General features: G+C 39.8%; 1 long non-coding RNA gene across 1 annotated transcript in view; it reads left to right on the top strand.

The window, feature by feature from the left end:
• LOC145543239 (uncharacterized) overlaps positions 1-24700 on the top strand; it is a 153437-nt gene extending 128737 nt beyond the window's left edge. Inside the window, exon 3 of the long non-coding RNA XR_014080571.1 lies at positions 21924-24700. This is a non-coding gene — a long non-coding RNA (uncharacterized LOC145543239). The remainder of the gene's footprint in view (positions 1-21923) is intronic.
• Positions 24701-24967: the final 267 nt, after the last annotated feature.

Below are 24967 nucleotides of genomic sequence, written 5' to 3'. Positions count from 1 at the left end.
TAATGGCCAATTCCTGTGATCAGCTGAATAATTTTTTTAGACCCTTGCCTCACCTGAATTTCAAAACCTGTCCTTGTCTCTTTTTTGGCCCCACCTGAACTGGATTTTGACATTGGTATCTTCCTTAGATGTCATGGTGAATGTATGTACCTGTTTTAAATAAAGTGTTTCTCTACCCTAGATTGTCATTTCAGGCTGGGTTCTTCATGCGTAGCTGTGTAGGCTGTCAACTGCCCAACTCCTGAGAGTGCCATTCTCCAAATGAATGGAGCTTCCTGGAATTCTGCAACATGGAGCCCCCATCTCAGGCCTGTGCGTCATTCTCACTAATTCTGCTTGGTCCAGCCTGTGGTGTTGTTCCTTCCAGCCTCCTCCATTCTATATTTCCCTCCCCTCCACTGTCTAGACTAACTGCATATTTCCAAAGGTTGAGTTTTTTCTGGTCTCTCTCAGAGTGAAAGAAATTTTATATAATAAGGTAAATTAATTGGATATGAAGATGTAAAGGATTTCTTGTCCAATATATAGTGAACTCAGAAAGCCAAGATGGTAGCTCTAATACAACCTTCACAATTACTCAAAGCACATCATCTAATTGAAGCCAGCTGGCTAACCTGGCATCTCTTCCTTGCCTTTGGACAACCATGGCTCTGCTGTGTAGACCATGTGTTATCACTCAGGGCTTCCCATAAATTTCATCTCCAAGCTCCAGCGAAGGGATTAGTGAATTATCGTGTGTGTGGAAGGACCTAGCACATACCTATTAATGACTATAATGACATTTAGAAACGGGTCATTTTCCCTTTCTCAATAAAGATAGACTTTGTGGATTTAAATCAGTAGTACTGTTTTTCCCCTCAGCGTTATGTAACCGTAACAATACTGAAGTGTAATGAATAGTTTGCTTATCTATTACTATTAATGAAATAGCTGGAAATAGCTTAGAAACAATTTTCTGCTTTTATTTAGCTGAAAAAAATGTCAGTTTCTATAGCTTCCTTTTATGCACATGAGAATGCTACTCTCTTGCAGACGTTATTATGGAGGGAGATCATTGATCATGTCCTCGGGGTAATAAATAATTACTCTACTAACGTATTGCTCTGAAAGAAACTGACATGAAGTAGTTTCAAATTAACCACTGCTAATTGCATGCATTGTTTCATACTTATTACTGCAACCTGATTAACATGCTACTGAATAGAACTGGCAGGAGAGATTCTCTCTTTCCTATTTTAACTTGTTTAGTTAAAAACTTGACTATATGTGGAATATACATTGACTTAGAAGTTTAAAAATTTAGTGCTGAGGTAAACAGAACCAGGGTGGTATATAATTAGACCAATTATAATTGGTCTCTACTAGATTTTTTATCATGAGTTTATGTTTGGAAAATGGAAAGATTTATAGATTTATAGTAGGAGAAAAATGTCCTTTGTTAAATTCATAATGTATTCTAGATTTAAAAGCTGTAAACTTCTGATTGCATCAAGTTCAATAATGTATTTGGCCTAAAAAAGAAGTTCCAACTCACAATTTAAAATTGAGTTTGTTGGGAAGAATAAAAAGATAAATTCTGGCCTTGTTACTAATTTGCCATGAAGTTCTAAATAAGTATAAAATGGAGTTTTTAAAAAATTGTATTCCTAGTTATTGTTCCAAATGATTGAGATGATAAGAAAGAGCAGATAATGTTATGCTTGTAAATGTGACGTTAATTACCTCAATGAGCATTTTTATCATAGTATCCTATTGCTCTCTCCTGAGTTCAAATGCAGATTATATACTGAAAATGATTATATACTGACAAATTTTAATAAAAGTTTCAAATCTATATTTCATGTACCTTTGTTTTATAAACACTTAAACAGTATTCTCAGTGCACTAGATTTTATTCTGTGCACTTTACAGTTACTAACTCATTCAATCTTAAGTATGACCCCCAAGTCATAGGCACTATTAGATCCCTATTTTAACAGAGAATGTTGTTGAAGTAAAGAGGTTAAGTAACTTTCTCAAGATTAGAGAGTCAATACGTGGCAGAGCTCTGATTCGAGCTCAGATTCCATAGAGTCTGGCTCCAGAAGCCACATGCTTTACTGATATACTGTGTTGTTCAGCATTTGGCCCTGGAATATTTGAACATCATGGCAATTGACAAGGTACTGATAAAATGTAGTTTTGTGAACCGTTGCTGTTCAGTTGCTCAGTTGTGTCCGACTCTTTGTAACCCCACGGATTGCACCACTCCAGGCTTCCATGTCTGCCACCATCTCCCGGAGCTTACTCAAACTCATATCCATTGAGTCAGTGATGGCATCCAACCATCTCATCCTCTGTCATCCCCTTCTCCTGCCTTCAGTCTTTCCCAGCATCAGGGTCCATCCTAATGAGTCAGCTCATCAGATCAGGTGGCCAAACTATTGGAGCTTCAGCATCAGTCCTTCAAATGGATATTCAGGGTGGATGTCCTTGCAGGCCAAGGGACTCTCAAGAGTCTTCTCCAACACCACAGTTCAAAAGCATCAATTCTTGAGCACTCAGCTTTCTTCACAGTCCAACTCTCACATCCATACATGACTACTGGAAAAACCATAGCTTTGACTAGACAGACTTTTGTTGGCAAAGTCATGTCTCTGCTTTTTAATATGCTGTCTAGGTTGGTCACAACTTCCCTTCCAAGGAGTAAGCGTCTTTTAATTTCATGGCTACAGTCACCATCTGCAGTGATTTTGGAGCCCCCCAAAATAAAGTCTGTCACTGTTTCCGCTGTTTCCCCATCTATTTGCCATGAAGTGATGGGACCAGATGCCATGATCTTAGTTTTCTGAATGTTGAGCTTTAAGTGCACTTTTTCACTCTCCTCTTTCACTTTCATCAAGAGGCTCTTTAGTTCTTCTTCACTTTCTGCCATAAGAGTGGTGTCATCTGCATATCTGAAGTTATTGATATTTCTCCCGGCAATCTTGGTTCCAGCTTATGCTTCATCCAGCCCAGCATTTCTCATGACATACTCTGCATATAAGTTAAACAAGCAGGGTGACAATATACAGCCTTGATGTATGCCTTTCCTGATTTGGTACCAGTCTGTTGTTCCATATCCAGTTCTAACTGTTGCTTCCTGACCTGCATACAGATTTCTCAAGAGGCAGGTCAAGTGGTCTGGTATTCCCATCTCTTTCAGAATTTTCCAGTTTGTGGTGATACACACGGTCAAAGACTTTGGCATAGTCAATAAAGCAGAAATAGATATTTTTTTTTCTGGAATCCTCTTGCTTTTTCGATGATAAAATGGATGTTGGCAATTTGATCTCTGGTTCCTCTGCCTTTTCTAAAACCAGCTTGAACATCTGGAAGTTCACGGTTCACGTATTGCTGAAGCCTGGCTTGGAGAATTTTGAGCATTACTTTACTAGCATGTGAGATGAGTACAATTGTGTGTTAGTTTGAGCATTCTTTGGCATTGCCTTTCTTTGGGATTGGAATGAAAACTGACCTTTTCCAGTCCTGTGGCAACTGCTGAGTTTTCCAAATTTGCTGACATATTGAATGCAGCACTTTCATAGCATCATCTTTCAGGATTTAAAATAGCTCAACTGGAATTCCATCACCTCCACTAGTTTTGTTCATAGTGATGCTTCCTAAGGCCCACTTGACTTCACATTCCAGGATGTCTGGCTCTAGGTGAGTGATCACACCATTGTGGTTATGTGAGTCATTAAGATCTTTTTTGTATTGTTCTTCTGTGTATTCTTGCCACCTCTTCTTAATATCTTCTGCTTCTGTTAGGTCCATTCCCGTTTCTGTCTTTATTGTACCTATCTTTGCATGAAATGTTCCCTTGGTATCTCTAATTTTCTTGAAGAGATCTCTAGTTTCCCCATTCCATTATTTTCCTTTATTTCTTTGCGTTGATCACTTAGGAAGTCTTTCTTATGTCTCCTTTGTATTCCTTGAAACTCTGCATTCAGATGGATATATCTTTCCTTTTCTCCTTTGCTTTTCACTTCTTTTCCTTTCTTAGCTATTTGTAAGGCCTCCTCACACAACCGTTTTGCCTTTTTGCCTTTCTTTTTGCAAAAGTTTTGTGAATGGTGGCATTGAAATTGATTCTTTTGTTGCTGTAACTTTAAAATGTTGGCCTGGGCTGTAATGTATAGCTGATACTCTTCCCTAATTGTAGACTTTTCATATACCTATGGACTCCTGGCCTTTCTTTAAATCTTTGTGCCTATCTTCATTCTATGACCAAGCAGTTGCTCAACACTCTCAACCCTAGAAGTTCACCTACAATCAGTAGTATCCTGTAGGCCCCTCATTCTAGCTTGGACTATGTATCCTTTAGCAGCTCTGAGTTGAATGGCCTCACACTGATAGCCAGAAATCAGCCATGGCAGAAGTGTTTACAGCAGGGAAACTAGAAAATGCGTTATCCCCCATCCCTTGCTCCACCCTGTTGGAGCTCTAGTTTACTTCCACAACACTGCCTACAATATACTACCATTATGTTCCAGCATGAGCATATCCCAAAGCAGTCAAGTTTTCATGCATCTTTACTTCATGCTCCCTTATGGCGTTAGGAAGTCAACATTCATGAGACTGAGCTGAGCCTGGACCCCACAGGAGAACTAAAAATGGACAAAGCTCAGCGATGAGACTATAAGGGAGTCCTCTTAGGCAAGGGAAAGCACTGTATTGCACCTGTGCTTTCCCTTATGGTTCTGCACTTATGGCAGACATTGCTAATCAATCATGACATGGCAGAGCCTGGTCCCAGCCCCCAGAATCCTTCTCAACATAGTGCTCTAGAGCCTAGACAGCCACTGCCAACCACTCAGATTTGGTATATGACATGAAATTATTTACCATCCCTCTTAGAATCAGAAATTCTCTTCTCTATGATTTTTCCACACAGTATAATTTATATTGTGTCTCCAAGCTATAGAAAGAGCTTTAAAATGACTTCAAGGGGAAACTAGGTTGTTCTGATGCTTAAATATTTACAGCTTAAAATCGAGCTGTTATTCTGGCTGATGAATCAGTTATATACTACTTTACAAGATATTTTGACATTTATAATTTACTAAAGACTTATACTCATGGACTAATATTTATCTATGATCAAAGGTATATGTTTGATGTCAATATCCCCTGGCTAATCAATAGAATTGTATGTATTCTTTGTTAGTGGAAAACAATCCAATCTTAATGTTGTCTGTCTTGGTGATTCAAAAGAGAGAACTTAGTCTTACCACAGACCAAAATTTTATCATTAAAACATTCTCTGAAAATAGAAAAAGTCTAAAAAAACGTATTATACATTTTCTCTTCATCCTCCTCTTTCCCATTCCAAGATCGAATTTTTAGAAAAAACACCTTTAGTTTTTTATGGCTTGGAGAAGGAAATGGCAGGGATGTGATACATTATTTCAAGATATATGATGATTTCTAGAGCTTGAGTAGTTTTGAGGTGAGGAAGGATCACTTGCCTGTCATACAACAAAAACTATCTGTAAATTATGAGATTGGGCTACCTATATCTGATATCAGTAAAGTCACTTAATAGCTCCATATATAGTGAAGACAGCTTATCTCAAGAAATTACTGTCCAGCCATGTGAAAATGGCATCATTGTTGTTGTTGTTTAGTCGCTAAGTCATGTCTGACTCTTTTGTGACTCCATGGACTGTAGCCCGCCAAGCTCCTCTGCCCATGGGATTTCCCAGGCAAGAATACTGGAGTGGGTTGCCATTCCCTTAAGGGAATCTTCCCAGTCCAGGGATCCAAGCCGTGTCTCATGCATCAGCAGGTGGATTCTTCACCACTGAGCCACCAGATAGACTGAAAATGGCATACGCATTTGCAAAATTCCCAAATAATATGAGACTATGTATCAATGCAAAATAAGAAGTTTATAACAACAGCTGTTCAAGAACAGCAAAGAAAGCTGAAGGTAAATGGAGGAGATCTTTAAGAGCAAGATCCTGAAGTATAAGTGAAAAATCAAATGGTTGAAGAGGAGTTAGAATGAAGGGAATTTGAGAGGACCTGCATGAGCCAAGGCCCAGAGCAAGGACTTGGCATGCCTTACTGAGTAAACAAACATCCATCAGAACACAGGCGTGTGCAGTAGGGGACGGTGGTCGTAAAGAATGAATGACTTTGAATGCCAAACAAAGAGCTTGGGCTTTGTTTAGAATTATATCTTGAGATTGGCCTCATCTCAGTCTATAAAGTCATTACAGTTTATCTCATGTTTTGTAAGCAGAGGCATACTCATCTAGCTAAGAATCCTTGCTTTGCAAGGATAAATTTCTTATCTCGTATTATAGGAATGGCAAAACAAGGACAGAATTTAGAGTTAAGAAGACCTGGATTTGAATTCTGGGAGTGCCACTTACTAACTCTCTGAACCTTCGTTTCTCCCCGAGGAGATTATTACGTAGCTACAGAGGCCAGGGAGGTGTGATAATTATGATTAGTCATGTTTCTTCCTTCCTACTACAGTTTTGCAATCAGTTGAGGGAGCAACACAGGCTTTAGAGAGAAGAGGATCAAAGTATGGGCTTCACTGGCAGCGCATCTGAATAACCAAGCAAGGTTTAGATCTCTGGCACAATAGAAAGAAAGAAAGTGAAGTTGCTCAGTCATGTCTGACTCTTTGCGACCCTGTGGACTGTAGCCTGCCAGGCTCCTCCATCCATGGGATTTTCCAAGCAAGAATACTAGAGTGGTTGCCATTTCTTCCTGCAGGGGATCTTCCCAACCTAGGAATCAACCTCGGGTCTCCCGCATTGCAGGCAAATTTCTTACTGTCTGAGCCACCAGGGAAGACCTGACATAGTAGAGTTTCTGCTAATCCTGAACTGAAGGGGTGACAGTATCCATTAATTATCAGAGATCTGACTGTTTTCATCAGTATGTGAGACAGATATCTTTGGAAACTACCAGAAATATTTAAGTGATGGGATAAAGCATTTCCCAGGTTTGACTTTGGCAAGAGTAATTGGAGTAGAGGGCATGAAACAGCATATTACTATCAAAATGCCCCCATTTTTAAACTCCTTGCTAGAGTGGCCAGTGGAAATATAAGACACCCCAAACAGCAAGTGAAATTATCACAGAGGTAGATAGCCTGGTAGGGTCACAAAGGAGAGAGAAAAATCAGTTGTACTTGGAAGCAAGAATGAGCAGGAAAGGTTTCAAAGCCTGGGTGGTTCAACAAGGCAGGAGAAACGGGTTCTATTCTGTCTGTCTAAGAGCATGCAAGTGAATTCTTGGATCTGGCTGCTGAGAAAATATATGAGTCATAACCTAGAATCAGCTGGATATAAGAGGTTTCCACCAGCAGTCCATGAAAACCAATGCTTTTAAGCTACTCTTGGGCCATGACAACAATCAGCAAGATGTTTAAACAGTTGATTCCATTGTCAGCACAGTCAGTTTTTAACTATATCACAAAAACTGGCCTGTGGATGCAGCCCTAGATCATTCCAACCCTGCCAGAAATTCCCTTTCTGTTACAAATTTCTGCCCCAGTGGGGTTTTCGTAGCTTTGGCATTTTCGTTATGGATCAGTGAATCAGCTAGCCTACAGGCCAAGGAGAGAGAAAAAAAATTAAACCTCCTAAATAAAAGTCAACCCAGTTAGAATGTCTTCATCTATTTTTCAGTGGGAGAAAAATATAGCTGGGCTCACAGACTTCTATCAAAAGCAAACATCACTAGTTGGACAGGTTTTTTGTTTTTCTGACTCTCGAGTTTTGGAGGGCATAACAAGACACAGCCTCAGCAGCATCACTTTGAAGATTTAGTTAGTTATTTTGCAAAGCTTGGGTAGTGACACTTCTGCAAAATGCACAAGCACATGAGCAAACAGAGATGTGTGAATTCAGGAAAGCAGCCAAATGCACATCAGAGCTGAGGAATGTCACAGTGAAATGAAGGAAACTTGTAAACACCTATCAGTATTTTTAGGTAGAGAAATGTTCTAACATATTGCCAGTGGGTGCTGCCTATGCGTTCCTTTCCCAAGCTTTAAAATCAACTGATATTAAAGGTGATTTGAAAACAATGAAAAATGACAGCTTTATTAATCTGGATGGTGTGTGTAAGAGAATGTGTGCATGCGGGTGCACAACGTGTGACTGGCTGCATGGACAGACTGCATTTATAATGTGTGTCTTGTATAGACGAGGGCGCCCTCTACTGATTAGAAATGATATTAAAGGTAAACTGTAGTGAGTCGCTTCTAGTGTATCGCTTGTGTATCTTCCAAAAAGCCAGACATTTTGTTTACTTCTTTTTTTGACCTTGAAAGATTTTTTTTTAAAGGAACTATAGATGCCAGTCATGCAATTCTACTTTCGGTAAAAATCCTTCAGCTGTTAATATTTAAAAGCTCATCTACATTTACTCTTCAACCTTTTAATATAAAGATGCTTTTGCTGTAACACAATTAAACCACAAATGTCTACATGACTATAATGAAAATGTGTGACAGAGATCAAAAAAGCATTTGTCTGCTACAGTACTTTGGTTTACCAGACATTATTTTTCCCTGTTGGCTGTATTATTTGACACATTTTTCCCAAACAGGAAAGACAGTTTTCAGGGTGACAGTTGGAACTGATTCTTATGAGCATATTTAAATGGACTATATTTTAATATACATAATTAAATCATATTACTCTGATCAGCCTAATTATACACTAAGACCCATATGTAGTTAAATATAATATGGTTATATATTAATAGCTCTTTTTGTGTTTATATATCTGATTTCGAATTTTGTGTTTTTGCAAAACATAGTTTAACCCTTTAATCATTTAAATCAATGGAAGAAAATGAAATATAATCAGAAATACTGTTCAGTTATTTTCAACAAGCCTGGCCGAACAATATTATGGGATAGTCTTACATCTGAAATGTTGATTACTAGATTGTTTATTATTAGATTGCTAATCACTCAGGCCTTTAACAAAGATTAACATTTTTCTTAGAAATTTACTGAAAATTTCTTTTTTTATGAAGTTAAAAAGAATCCTTTGTGAAATCAGTATTTTTCTTAGAAGTAAACTCTCAGCTTGACACCATGTGTTGGTAAAGATATACATCTGGAGTTAACATGGCAAGATAACTAAGATGTGAGAGTGATGGAGTTTCAACATCAGTCACCTTTTGACCACCGGCATTGATTTTGCTTCTCTGTTGATGCCCCCTTCCTCTCCCTTGATCCATCATGCCTTCTGTGATTCCAGTGTGAAAGGATAACCTTTGCCTTTCTTTCCTTGGAGGAAGAAATGTGAAAAGATAAACCAGGTAAATCTCAGATAATCGATTTACCCTATCTAATAACAGACCCTATTTATGGAATGCCTAACTATGCCAATTTCTTCCCCCCAAATAACCCAAACCTCATTAGAAACCCGCAAGGCAAATGTCATTGCCTCAGTTTGTTGGTTGTTGTTCTTTTGCTAGCAAATGATAAATCTTATTCAAACGAAGTTAAGAAGAAGAGGGGGACTCTGTTAGAAAGACACTGGAATGTCTCACAGAATCCAAAGGTCAGGTAGTGCCACTTTCACGGGTTCATTATATGTTAATTAAGGTTAAAAACTCACAGTCTTTACTTTTAAGTTTTAAACTGAATTTAGATACTCTGTTCATTTCTGATCCTGATTTTTATTTTCTTTATGACAGAAAATCATTGTTGCTGTTTTTCCTCATTTTCCCACATATATCTGAGTAAAAAACAAATGTCAAATTAATTCATAAGCCAGCTAAATAGTTTTCATAAACCTGCTACCTAGCTTGTAATACTTTCAGACTAAGGGAATGCACAGTAACCAACTCTAACAAGTATGATAGAGTTTCACATTGGGTTTTTATTTCTGTCACTTGTCTGATGCTTCAACAAAGCCCTGGCAGAGCCCCCTGGCACCTCCACCCTGTCCTCCTCCCACGGTAGAGGGCTGGTCCTTGCACTGACTAGGGAACTGGCCATAGAAGTAGGCTTGTGCCTGTCCTCATAGTTGAAGCATATCTCCACTTTGCCAATGGAGCAAATGGTGACTGAATCTCAATGCTCCTAACCTTGTGTAACTGCCACCATCCTTGGAACCTACCTTTCAGTCTAGCTTGTCTGCTGGACTCTGAGATTCTGCTCCAGTGTCCAACTCCATATAGGAATCCCCTGAACAGCAAGCCTGACTGATCATTCAATCTCCAGACGGAGAGCAGGCATCGGGGTGCCTGGATTAGAATATGAGATAGTGAGGGTGAGGATAAGGTAGGAGAAGATCCCTCAGGAAATCTCATTTCTTTCCTCTCCTAAGGAGGTCATTTGGCATGGGGAGACCATGATGATAGGTAGACTGGGGTTGAGCTGTGTTGGCAAGAGCAGTCTGGTGCATGCAATCTTTTGACCCCTGCTAGGCCACATAAGGGGCTTCCCACGTCTGCTCGTGATAAAGAATCCACCTGCCAGTGCAGAAGACACAAGACACGCAGGTTTGATTCCTGAATTGAGAAGATCCCTTGGAGGAGGAAATTGTGCCCCACTCCAGTATTCTTGCTTGGGAAATCCCATGGACAGAGGAGCCTGGCGGGCTACAGCCCTGAGGTCATGAAAGAGTCGGATATGACTTGAAGACTAAACAGCAACACCACCACCAACAAAGCCACATAGAACGGACCTAGGGGCTCAAACACTTCCTCACCAAGACATAAAGGGTTCACACAGCCTGTGCTGGACTTGTTGCCTACTGTGTGAATATCTTTCCCTGTTTTCAAGCTCAGTATATGCTCCTTTTTCTACTTAAGTGTCTTTGTCAGTCTGGCACCTCCACAAGCCTACTGCTATACTGTCCTCCGTGGGGACTGAGTGGGGTCCTTCCACTGTGGCTTGAGAGGAGATAAGTAGACCAGTTATTACAGGGAGAGACTCTCCCCTGACCATAGGGGATGCCCGTTATTGGAGCTAATCTTGTTCTAGCTCTCATCTTTGAAGTAAAGCATTGTTCCATCCAGTGCTTGACTGTGTTGGTTTTCCTGGGCGACTTTAATACCAGTAAACAACGGGCAGAAGTGTTTGGACTTCTGTTCCTAGTAGTCAGCATAGTGATGATCTTTGCCATCCTCCATGTAGTTGGAGTCCTCTCTGAGATTGCTGACCAGTTGCAGGGTGTTCTGACAGCAAGGTGGTTCTGCAATTCACTTACAGCAAAGACCTGCTTTTGTTAGATTATTCTTCTATCACCAAATGAGAGCAAGATCTTGTTGTACAGTTTGTTGGAACCAGACACATTCACGTAGTCTATGTGTACAGTATTACTCAGAACGCAGCCACAGGCAGGATGCATGTTCATGGTACCCCTTGGAGCTGTGCAGGAACAAAACTGCTATTCTTAGGGTTTACCTGTTCCTGGAGATGGGTTATGCAGGGTCTGTGATCTGTTCAATGATCAGAAATGGATACATAATATTTAGACACAGATATAAAATATGTGCAGGCAGAGGGAATTTAATCAGACTGAAAAAGGAATGATTGGCCATTACTTCTTGGAGGGAATCATTTAGTATGCTACATTTCAAATGAGTTAATTTAGCTGTCAAGGAAAAAAAAAAATCCATGGAATAGTATGCTCATGTACACTCAGCAAAGTAACAGTATTATTCTGATGTAGAAGCTGTTATTGTTCGGTCGCTAAGTCACATCTGACCCCATGGACTGTGGCATGCCAGGCTTCCGTGTCCTTCACTGTCTACAGGAGTTTGCTCAAACTTATGTCCATTGTGTCATTGATGCTATCCAACCATCTCATCCTCTGTTGTCTCCTTCTTCTCTTGCCCAGTGAGCCGGCTCTTCACATCAGGTGGCCAAAGTATTGGAGCTTCAGCTTCAGCATCAGTCCTTTTAACGAATATTCAGGACTGAGTTCCTTTAGGATTGACTGGTTTGATCTCATTGCTGACCAAGGGACTCTCAAGAGTCTTCTCCAGCACCACAATTTGAAAGCATCAATTCTTCGACACTCAGCCTTCTTTATGGCCCAGCTCTCACATCCATACATGGCTGCTGGAAAACTAACTTTGACTATACAGACCTTTGTTGGCAAAGTGATGTCTCTGCTTTTTAATATGCTGTCTAGGTTTGTCATAGCTTTCCTTCCAAGGAACAAGCATCATTTAATTTCATGGCTGCAGTCACCATCAGCAGTCATTTTGGAGACCAAGAAAATGAAATCTGTTACTGTTTCCATTGTTACCCCATCTATTTGCCATGAAATGATGGGACTGGATGCCATGATTTTAGTTTTTTGAATGTTGAGTTTTAAGCCAGCTTTTTCACTCTCTTCTTTCACCCTCATCAAGAGGGTCTTTTGTTTCTCTTTGCTTTCTGCCATTAGAGGGATATTATTTGCATATCTGAAGCTGTTGATATTTCTCCCAGCAATCTTGATTCCAGCTTGTGCTTCAGCCAACCTGGCATTTCACATGAAGTACTCTGCATATAAGTTAAACAAGCAAGCAGGGTGACAATATACAGCCTTGGCAAACTCATTTCTCAATTTTGAACCAGTCCATTGTTCCATGTCTGGTTCTAACTGTTGCTTCTTGTCCTGTGTACAAATTTCTCAGGAAGCAGGTAAGGTGATCTGTTATTCCCATCTCTTTGAAAATTTTCAACAGTTTTTTTGTGAGTCACACAGTCAAAGGCTTTAATCTAGTCAATGAGGCAGAAGTAGATATTTTTGCTGAAATTCCCTTGCTTTCTGTGAGCCAACAGATCTCTGGTTCCTCTGCCTCTTCTAAATCCAGCTTGTATGTCTGGAAGTTCTTGGTTCACAAACAGCTGAAGCCTAGCTTGAAGGACTTTGAGCCATATCTTGCTAGCATGTGAGATGAGCACATTTGTGTGATAGTTTGAATGTTGTTTGGCATTGCCCTTCTTTGGGATTGGAATGAAAACAGACTTTTCCTGGCCCGTGGCCACTGCTGAGTTTTCCAAATTTGCTGGCATATTGAGTGCAACACTTAACAGCATCATCCTTTGGGATGTGAAATAGCTCAGCTGGAATTCCATCACCTCCACTAACTTTGTTCATAGTAATGTTTCCTAAGGCCCACTTGACTTCGCACTCCAGTGTGTCTGGTACTAGGTGAGTGCTCACACCATCATGGTTATCCAGGTCATTAAGACTATTTTTGTATAGTTCTTCTCTATATTCTTACCACCTCTTCTTAATCTCTTCTGCTTCTCTTAGTTCCTTGCCGTCTCTTTCTTTTATTGTGCCCATCCTTGCATGAAATATACCCTTGGTATCTCCAGTTTTCTTGAAGAGATCTCTAGTCTTTCCCATTCTATTTTTTCCTCTATTTCTTTTTATTATTCATGTAAGAAGCTATTGTGCTGTGCTATGCTGTTCTAAGTTGCTTCAGTCTTGTCCAACTCTTTGTGACCCTATGAACTGTAGCCTGCCAGACTCCTCTGTACAAGGGATTCTCCAGGCAAGAATACTGGAGTTGGTTGACATGCCCTCCTCCAGAGAATCTTCCTGCGATTCCAGGGATGGAACCCTTGTCTCTTACATCTCTTGCATTGGCAGATGGGTCCTTTACCACTCACACCACCTGGGAAACCCTCAGAAGCTGTTACTCCTCATCATTAATAACTACTAAGTAAGTAAACTGATTTTTTTTCAGGTATTGAGTTTTGTACTGAATAAAAAGAGGCAGGTACTCTGTACCTTTATATGACTTTGTGGCTTGTAATAAGACTGGGTTCTAATGTTTTCTCTTTGTTCCTCATAATAGCACTGTTTTGTAATAGTTTTCAAAATGCAAGACTCTGGAAACTTTATAGTTGACTTCCCTGAAAGCACACTGTCTCATGGGCTCACTGGACTGAAAATGTAGTTCTGGCTGAAGAGCACAGCCAGCACCTGGCTAAAATGCACCCTGTCCAGGAAAGGCCTGGGCTGAGCCATTCCGCTGAGCATGTCACTGCACTAGTCACCTCCCCAGTCTAGGGAGGTTAAGAATATATTTTCATCATGTAGCAATTTGGTCTCACTGGGCTCTGTTGGAAAATAACCATCTATTGCTTCTGGAAAACTCTTAGATGTTTTATTGACACTTGAAGCCCTATTTCATTTCCTGAGAATTCATTCCCTTGAAAACCTGATGGCTCTTGAAATTTCAACATATAAAAAAATACACTTAAAATGTGATACCCAGGGAGGTTTATGATTAAATAAAGTTTTGCAAATAATATAGCCCAGTGCCTGGAACATAGGAAACACTCAGTAGACATTATCAATATTGTCATAATGCTTCTAAGTTTAGTATCCAAGTGAGATTTTGCCAATTGTTCTTCAATTACACACAGAATCCATGTCAGTGTCAAGTAAATTCAACTAGTCTAGGTGTCAGCATAGATAATTGTAAAATGATGTGGAAGTTTAAAATCCAAAGTTGGTAATTACTCTTCTAACGGAAGGACTTAATGAGTGACTGTGAACTCAGTCATCTGCGTAACAGCTGTGTCAGTGTTTAGGATGCTCTGCAAAGATTTGAATTCATGGCCCCACAATTTGGAGTCATGAACTGGATTCAATCCCAGTTGTCCTGTTTAGTGGTTCTTTGCCTTGACATGATTCACAGTTGCCGCACAATCTGGATTCTCTACTTTTCCTGAACTACTCTTTCTCAAAAAAAGATTCTCCAAAGACTTTTTATGGCCAGAAAGCAGAGCAGCGGTTGAGAATGTGGAATTTAACATCTGATGGATCTAGTGGAGTTCCATTTCTAATACTCACTAGCTATGTGACCTTGGGAAAGTTCCCAAACCTCTATAAAACTCAGTTTCTTCTTCTGGAAAATGAAAGTAAAGTTAGTATTAGCGTCATAGTTGGCTGTGAAGATTTGACAGCTTAGTAAAGAAATGTTTAGAGCACAGCACTTGCAATGCCCTTGAGTTTTGAGAAATTATTAGTTCTAACATTTAGTATTATCATAATTATTTTATTTTATTTTTGGCCACACCACACAGCTTTCAGGATCTTAGTTCCCTGACCAGGGATTGAACTCCAGCCCTGAGCAGTGGAAGTGCAGAGTCCTAACCACGGGACTGCCAGGGAATTCCGAAATATTATTTTTAATGTTATTTTTCTCAGTTTTCTTACCTCTAAAAATGAAAAACTATATCAATTTTGGCTATGCTATAGGTTGTTGTATCAAATTAGGCAATATGGTATGTAAAACCAGGTATATAAAAAGAAAATAAATTATTTTCTTGGGCAGAAAAATACTTGGAAAGGAAAACGGTGTCAAGTGCTAAGGCTTAAAGACTATCTTGCTAAAAGACATGTTAATCTTAAAGTTCTTAAGTCTACTACTATGAGAGTAAAAACGTAAAACTGGGACTATAGTTAATTTTACTCAGCTATTGCAGCCTGTCAAGGACAAAGCTACATTATCTTAGATCAATTGGTTAATTTAGTTAAACTTCTTGGTGTCATATATACAAAGTAGCCATTTCAGTTAAAATTTCCTTTTTCAATTAACAGATGGGACACTGTATTTTATGCTATTGTTCTCAGTATTCTCCAGATAGGAAGGCTGCTGTTTCTAAATATCCAATATCTTTTAAGATTCTCTGAAAATTAAAAATCTGAAAGTCTGTTAACCTGTGGTAATATTCCTTGAAGCCTACATACCTAAACATGTCTTGTTTTTCATAGACAGATTTGCATATTCTTTATATTCCTCTAGGCAGATTGCCAGGTTTTCGTCCTTGAATTTGTAATATAGGGTCTGGTCACTCTGGAGAGTTGTTTAACACTATGTTATGTAGTTCTGGAATAGTTTGGGGAGTTTTTACAAAGATATTTTCCTAAAGTTACTAGGTAGATTATTCTATCTTTTCTTTCAAAATGATTAGAACTCTTGATACAAATGCAAAACAATATGCATAATATATGTTCATATTGAGACTCATCTGAAAATATTTAGTACAGCTTATTGAAATGGTGTTCAAATTCAGGGTTGTTTTTTTTTTTTTTCTGTTAAACTGGTCAATTGAATTGAATCTTAAGTGAAAAATACAAATACATAACAAATGCACACAGAATGAGAAATGAATAAGTTGGGTATAAGGATTGGAATTAAAATTAGCATCCTCTCATCTCTTGAAAGTGAAAATTGCTCAGTCATGTCTGACTCTTTGTGATTCCACAGACTATACAGTCCATGGAATTCTCCAGGCCAGAATACTGGAGTGGGCAGCCCTTCCCTTCTCCAGGGGATCTTCCCAACCCAGGGATTGAACCCAGGTCTCCCGAATTGCAGGCAGATTCTTTACCAGCTGAACCACAAGGGAAGCCCAAGAATACTGGAGTGGGTAGCCTATCCCGTCTCCAGGGGATCTTCCTGATCCAGGAATTGAACCGAAGTCTCTTGCATGGCAGGCTGATATTTTACCAACTGAGCTATCAGGGAAGCCCTATCTCATCTCTTGTGTGACCTTAAACGAAATATTTTCTAAGAACCTATCCTTAATTCTCTTCTTTTTTCCATAATGCTTTCTATGAGAGATTGTATCCACTATTTTTGCTTTAAATTCTATTCTTACTCTCAGTGACTTTGCTTTTCTACCTTTCTTTTGAAGTTCATATCTGAATTTCCAGGTAGCCACTAGAAAATTCTACCAGTATGTTCTATATGACCATTGTTGAACTATCCTATTCACTCTCTTCTATGTATCTGTTCTTTTTTATATTTCCTACATTATTGAATGTCATATGATACACCTAAATCTCTAAAGTGAAAAAAAAACAAAGAAATGTTATCAGCTTTTCCTTCTCACCCATTTCCACAGCTAAGTATCTCTGAAGAACTGTCAATCCTGTTAGCTGAATCACTGTTTTAGTCCAGTTGCTCTCCATTTCTTTTATACTGCACATTATCTCTGTGTCTCAACTCTCCCTCTCCTCCAGTATAACCACATAAATGTGGTTCATAAAATATATATCTCCTCATGTTACATGCTTAAAATCCTTCCTTGGGCTCCTATGACCATTAAAATCCAAATCCTCTTGTGCCAGACAAGGGCTGTAATGATCAAGCCTCATTCTGTCTTTACAGACTTACAGTTGCCCCTGTGTTCATTTTTATAGTCTATGTGATGCACTTTATTTGGTATCTCTTCTTACTTTCAGTATTAAGTGGACAGACTCTCGCTGGTTCTCTAATATTCTGCCCAAATATTTCTGTGAAGTGTTTTCCTGACATTCTTTTTTCCCATTTCCCTCTGGGGTTGTATGATGTCACAGCCCTGTTGTGTGTGTGCGTGTTGTATGCATGTGTTTATAGCTGTAATTTTCCCTTATAGATTTGTCTCTGTTATTAAAATGAGAAACTTTGCCATGTATGTCTTTAAAATTCCTATACTTGGTTGATCATGTAGCACATGTCATTATCTATTTTGAAACAATGAATTAGCAATGAAGTGGCCAGCCACTCTAGACTTGAAGATGAATTTTAGAGGGCCTGAAAGCTACCTCGACCATTTCTTGTTTAAAATGAGTGTTTCTTCACAAATTGCTTTTCCATGTGGTCATTATTGTATTAAATACACCAGTCAAATGTGTTTTGATTCACAAGCCAATCAAATTTAGTCAGACTCATTGTTTTTGTCATTGGCAAGAACAGACTTTAAATTTTTTCCTAGGAATATTTTACATCCAGAAATTATGATCTCCAGAAATAAAGTTTCTTACATCATTTAACATTGATTCTCTTCCATATAAGTCTTGACTGAGTTTGGTTTCCAACTATGGGCTTCATGTTCAAAGCTAGAAGGAACACTAGGTTCAAACTACAAAATAAGTGAATGAATCTGGAGGGGTGATTACCAGGGTGGTGTATGTGTGTGTTTGTGAGTATTTGTATCTGTGTGTAATGTGTATTCTGATGGTCCACGTCTGGTATTAACAGGGCTCATAAAGACATCTTCTACAGCATCTTTTAGGTGGCCAAACAATGTTTTACTGTCTCTGCCTGAAAACTATGAAAAGTTGTCTCTTTTGCACATCAGTACAGGATGTGACAAAATTGGTTTGGGTTACTGTTACTTAGTTACTTCTCATAACACGCCTATTCTCAAATCATTCAGTTCAAGCCCAGAGCTATTGTTCCTGGTACTTGACTATAAAATTATGTATATAACACATGGAGAAAGATGTTACCCACAAGGCTTTTTAAAAAATAGATCCTCAGTTTTAACACTTGTCAGAAGTATTGGCACTTATCACATGGTTCATTGCTATTTAAATAAGGCACTTATGTCTGTGTCCATATACTATAAATGTGACTTGACCCAGAAAACTATTCCTCCTGGAGAATATGTGTAATATCAGCCCAAAAAGCACTTGGATACTTTGTTGTGACAAGACTCAAATCTTGGGGCAAGATTTGAAACCAGAGCCGTGCATTTCCACCGGTCAGTAATTCCCAGACACATTTTTAGATGACGCACAGAGAACTGCCTTCAGCCTCAGCCCTTTTCCATTTGGCTAATTTTTCTGCACCTGTTAAAATCGTCCTGCGTGCCGAGCGGTTGCAGAATCATGACTCTGTGCGTGATTAAAACATGGATCTGTCCCACCAGACTGCCTGCCTTTATTTTCCACTGCCCAGGGTGCACTAAAATGGACTAAATGCTCAGTGGTAAGAGGTATTATGATATAGATGGGTGCTACTCTGCTAAGAGGAAACTCTGAGTCTCTGGTATAGTTCTGTGCTTGTAACGGCTGCTGTAGCAGGAATGAGTTCAGCCACAAATAACAGAAAATCTAAGAGTGGTTTAAAAAGGAGAGGTTTTACTTTTCTTGCACAACCAGAAGCCTGGGGGTAGGCAGTCCAGACCGGCACCACAGGGACCCGGAATCTCATTCCATTGAGATCTTTACACACTGTCTTTTGTCCTCAGAGTTTTCAGATCATGATCACCAGATGGCTATTGCTCTTCCAGGCTTCAGGCTTCAAGTCTCAGCCTTGAAGAAGGGGCAGGAGAAAAGGGCAAAATGTCTTTCTCCGCATGTATCTCTGTCTTTCTAATTAGGAAGGAAGAGACAGTCTGTCCTGAGACTTCTACGTACATCTCACTGGCCTGATTGGGATACATGGCCATCCCTAGCTTCAGGGGATATAGAGAGAAGGAGAGGAGATTTTTAGTCTCAAACGTAGTCAGGATCTGTTAGTAAGGAAGAGTAGGATAGTGTGTTTTGGGGTGGGCACAGCTGCTTGATGTTCCAGTGTGTCCAATAGCTCCCATTAGCAGGTCTTCAGATCTATTCTCCATCCTTCTCCACCCTGCTCTCTGCCCCAGAGCTTGATCCTTATGACTTCATTCATTTTGATGGCATCACTGACTCAACGGACATGAGTTTGAGCAAACTCTGGGAGATAGTGAAGGACAGGGAAGCCTAGTGTGCTGCAGTCCATGGGGTTGCAAAGAGTTGGACACGACTGAGAGACTGAACAACAACTTTCTTATGTCAGGTTCTCTAGAGTGGGAGTGTGGGGCAGATGGGGAATGAGAAAGAGTCTCATAAGAACATGGTTTCATGTGAAATCTAGCTTGATATGATCCCAGGGGGAGCATTGGAGCATATATTATGACACAGGATCTTTTCAACCTTGAGGCAAGGGAGCAGGGTTTGTGTAGCACTTCCCCAGTCAGTCATAGACGATGTGTAACTTAGGTAAGGTGACCTCAATCACCTAAGGGTAATCCCTTTAAGAAGAGAACAGGGGTAAGCCTTTATCAGAAACACCTGGAGCCACTGGGAACGGACACACCAACCAAATCTTTGAGGCGGATTTCAGTGTTGTAACCAACAGCTTCTATGTGACCTTCTGGCTTCCCTTGGATTTGGCCAGTGGGAAGGTAGAGCAGGTTGTCAGCAAGAGGGAAGAGAGGAAGGTCAAGGTGTTTATTCCCTTGGCTTCCTCCCTGCTGAGTTTCTTCCTAAGAACTGTCCACTATATAAGAAAACATCAACTCAAGACTGATAAAGCAACTAGATTCTATGTAGAACAGACACAAGGCGCACTAGAAGAATTAAGCTAAACAAAAAATTCTCAAGAAGTGAATCATGGGCTTTCACAGATAATAAAAATAATTGTAAATTTGTTCTCTTCACCATTGTTGGGTATGGAAAAACCAAAACAGCTATTTCAGTTTTTAAGTGATTGTTTTTTTTTAGTTTAGAAAAGCATTTTCACCCTAAACTGTATAATAAGAAACTGCATATAAAACAAGAGACATTCCTTAAAATGTATAGGAGAAATAAGGTCTTGGAAATATTTTCATGACTGTGAAGAAGATTCACATATAAATAATTCCCAAAGAGATTTCTAGAAAGACTGTTTTCCAGACATTGTACATCAAGTATAGCCATGACTGAAGAGAGAGCTGAAAAAACAATTAGCAATGTACTACATTTAAAATCTCAAAATAATATCCTGATATTGCACATATTTAAAGCAGAACTTTAATACTGTGTGGACCTGTTTATTGCTTTAAGAAGAGGTAAAATTGCTGTATAGCTGATAGTAATTCATATGCTACATTTAAAATATTTTGCAATAACTTCTGTGATAATTTATTATATATGATCTCATTATAGTGTTAAAAGTGATTCGTAAAATTCATGGTTAATTTCCAAATATAAGGAATGCCTTTGAAATGTCATAAAAAGTTCAGGTGCAACTTTCAGAGAAATGAAGATTCTATGAGTAGCAATTAATTAATATGATCCATCAAAGAGCTACAGTATCTTGAGAAAGAATGGCTAGTCTGTTGTTGCTGTAAATAGGGTCCAAATTATGTGAAAATATTGATTATAAAATATCAATATATTTGCCTGAAATGAAGGCAAAATAAATTTTATCAAAAACATATAATATTTAATGAATCATGTATCTCTTAATTTTATTATCTGTTCTAGCACAACAGGCCTAAAGAGAGCATTCAGACAAGATCAATAATAATTCAAGGATTTCCCTGATGGCCCAGTGGTTAAGAATATGCCAGGGGACACGGGTTCAGTCCCTGGTCTGGGAAGATTCCACATGCCATGGGGCAACTAAGCCTATGCACCACCGTTACTGAGCCCATGTGCTGTAGAGTGCATTGTCCACCACAAGAAAAGCCACTGAAATGAGAAGCCCACCCACTGCAGCTAGAGAAAGCCCTCATGCAACCAAAAATAAATAAATAATTTAAAATAATAACAATTCAACTAAGCTATCTTTGATACTTTGCTGATTTGGAGACATATAAAAAAGAATAGCTGTATTACAAGTGTACATATGTGTGTATGTATACACACACACACACACACACACATATATATTGATCCCATTTCTATTAAGATTCTATATATATATATACATATATGTATATATGCTGCTGCTGCTGCTGCTGCTAAGTCGCTTCAGTCGTGTCCGACTCTGTGCGACCCCATAGTCGGCAGCCCACCAGGCTCCGCCGTCCCTGGGATTCTCCAGGCAAGAATACTAGAGTGGATTGCCATTTCCTTCTCCAGTGCATGAAAGGGAAAAGTGAAAGTGAAGTCGCTCAGTCGTGTCCGACTCTTAGCCACCCCATGGACTGCAGCCTACCAGGCTCCTCCATCCGTGGGATTTTCCAGGCAAGAGTACTGGAGTGGGGTGCCATTGCCTTCTCTGATATGTATATATACATATATATAATATATATCCCATTTCTATTAAGGTTCACTTATCAAGGTAGGAGGACAGAACATGTTTTATTGATGAATTATTAGCTTGATGAAGAAACTTTAAAAATTAGACATGTGTTATATCATCCTCCATTTTCTCTTTTGCTCCAGGCCCGCAAACGCTAGAGGCAGCACCTTCCTCTCTTTGCTATTCAAGGCAGGTTTGAACACTTGACCTCTGCCAGCACTCTGTGAAGTTTCAGCCACTGCAGTAAATTTTGTTTTGTCAACAGTGAAATAAGTATGGTCTTGCCTGGAGAATCCCAGGGACGGCGGAGCCTGGAGGGCTGCCGTCTATGGGGTCGCACAGAGTCAGACGTGACTGAAGTGACTTAGAGCAGCCACAGCAGAACTTATTTAACAAGGTAGTTAAGTTTTCTCTATTTCAGTAGCTTGAATAATTGAAATAATACTGTATAGACTTAGAGTAAAGGCTTTAAGGTCCAATATGAATTTAAATATGACCCCATCAGTTATTATCTAAGTAGATAAGGTCAAGTTCATTCTTTTGTCTTCAATTTCCATCTCTTAAATAAAGATAATTTTGTTACTTCTTTGGGTTGTTGTGAAGGCTAATAGTCTTTAGCCCAGTAAATAGGTCTTCTATAGTAAGCTGTTACCTGTTGTCATTGTTATCATGCCAACAAAGTGCATAGCTAGGCAGCACACACAGCAGACCTGTCAGGGCAACATCCTGGGAAGAAATCTTGGTGACGGGGACAACAGCAGATGTGTGGGACTCTGGTCATCCGTACACTCCTGGGCAGACCCAGAAGTCTACCCAAGCCAAGTCTATCCAAGTCTTCCAACCCTGGAAGAAAGACGCTGTCTTGTAGATCATGAGGGCTTTTCAACAGCATGATTATAGAACATCCACCCATTGCCTGACCTGAACACGGGCTGGGATGTGATACCAGGGTGTTGTGCAGAGACCTTTGCCCCAGTCTTACTTTGCCAGCAGATGAGTCCACAGCTGGGGAGTAAGAGTAGCAGCCCCAGCTCTGGTTCCATCAGGGGACTAGGTCCCAGTGGAGCCGAATGACTGGGTCCCAGTGGAGTTCAATGATTCCAGCTGGCTGGAGTCCCCCAGCCAGGATTGCTGGGGGGCTTGCCACATCTGCATTTCTGTTCAGTGAAGCTCTGCTCCTTACCTGATGTGATGAGGAGGGTGGCGGACAGGGCTGTGGCAAATTTTCTCGGAGCTGTGCAGGTGGTCAGTTTCTCCTGTTGGAGGCCAGCCTGCTGGGGACCACTCTTTTATCCCTCAAATATTATTAATAATACATGTATCTAGTTTAATGATGATAAGATGAGTTTATGTTTCATTGGCCACCACTTCCACTTTAAGACTGTCTCTAAACTTGAATAATAATTCTCACTGATAGATTTATAATCCATGTAAGTGTGTGTGAGAGGGCTTCCTTAATACAGGGATATGTTTAATTTTAGTATTTAGATGATCTTTAAAAAGCAAAGTCCAGTTGTAAGTGTATGCATTTTATGAGAAGAGAAAAGAAGTCACAAATAATTATAACAAAAATATCTTACAAAGAAAGGAAGATGGTCATGTGTTTCATTATGCATTTATAGCAGAATAAAAAATTATCCTAAAATGCCATATTTTGAGATATTAATAGAAAAATGATCTGATTATGGATTTTGCGTTTTCATTCTCTCTTCACATAAAAACTCTGTACAACTAATTCATCATACATACAAACACACACAATATCATTCAAGGAACTGGTCTTCTATGTGTCAAAATTCCACCCCAAATTGCAAATACAAACCCTTAGCCAACAAGAGTTTATTTATAAGACTCAGATACCCTGTTCACTGTGTCATCTCTAGCAGCCAGCTGCAAACCACTAATGACACAGAAGGGAAATGAAAAAGAATCAGTGTGGAATAGCTTAACAACACTGCATTGCAAACTGATGACATGTATGTGTTGTTCCCTTAGAGAGTGTAATAAATGTGGTTGAAAATTCCTCGTGCTCTGGTCCTAGGAGATGCCAAAACAGAATCCTCATGCTCATTTTTTTCTTGATGTTTGTGAAATTGTTAGCCTGCTTTTGTCAAAGAGAAAAGCTAGAGTTTTGTTGTAGGATATTCGGTTATCTTCCTGTGAAAAATGTTAGCTTCATTTTAGTGCTTCAAAGAATAGGGAGTTAATATTGGATGATTTGCTTCTTTATGGAACTCGGACACATAGTCTGAGAGTCTGTTCCAGGTCCACAGAATGCTCTTGTTCCTGGCACAATCCAATGTTGTTCCTGAAGCAACACAATCTTCCCTTGACCAAGTCAGAACTGATATGATGGAGAAATTGTGGAGGATTCAACTTTATACATCTAAGCATCATTGCTGCACCCCTAGTGTGTTTCATCCTAGGGCAGAAGTCATTGGGGGATGCTGCCGGTCTTGGATAAGTGAACATAAGCAGGATGAGCTGTTGTTGGACAGCATCACCAGGACTAGAACTTAACAGTGGTGGTGGTGGTGTTGGTTTAGTTGTTAAGTCATGCCTGACTCTTGCGACTCCATGGACTGTAGCCCACCAGTCTCCTCTGTCCATTAGATTTTCCAGGCAAGAGTACTGGAATGGATTGCCCTTTTCTTCTCCAAGGGATCTTCCTGACCCAGGGATCGAACCTGGGTCTCCCTTACTACAGGTGGTCTCCTTCATTATAGGCAGATTCTTTACCGACTGAGCCACCAAGGAAGCCCTGAACTTAACTCCTCCCAGTTTGGCTACATTGCATCTTAGTTGGATCATGTGGGATCTTTTGTTGAAGTGACGGACTCTCTAGTTGTGGCGCACGGGCCCAGTGGTTGTGCCGTCTAGGCTTAGTTGCTCCTGGGCATGTGGGATGGTAGTTCCCCAAGCACAGATTGAACCCATGTCCTCTGCATTGCAAGACAGATGCTTGACCACTGGACCACCAGGGAAGTCCCAACACTATCGCTGTTAATCATTTGTCCTGATTCAACGTATCTCCTCCCAGTCTTTTGCCTCATCTTCTTACTGACCCTCTTGCTTCATCTTATGCTGCCTAAAGAACATTGACTTTTTGTACTGTTGTTTGGATTTCCCTGATGGCTCAGATGGTAAAGAATCCACCTGCAATGCAGGAGACTGGGGTTGGGTCCCT

Source organism: Giraffa tippelskirchi, chromosome 1, assembly GCF_054371585.1.
Source record: "Giraffa tippelskirchi isolate mGirTip1 chromosome 1, T2T-mGirTip1v1.2.pri, whole genome shotgun sequence".
In the NCBI taxonomy this organism is placed as follows: Eukaryota; Metazoa; Chordata; class Mammalia; order Artiodactyla; family Giraffidae; genus Giraffa; species Giraffa tippelskirchi.
This window is presented reverse-complemented; position numbering and strand designations above follow the sequence as displayed.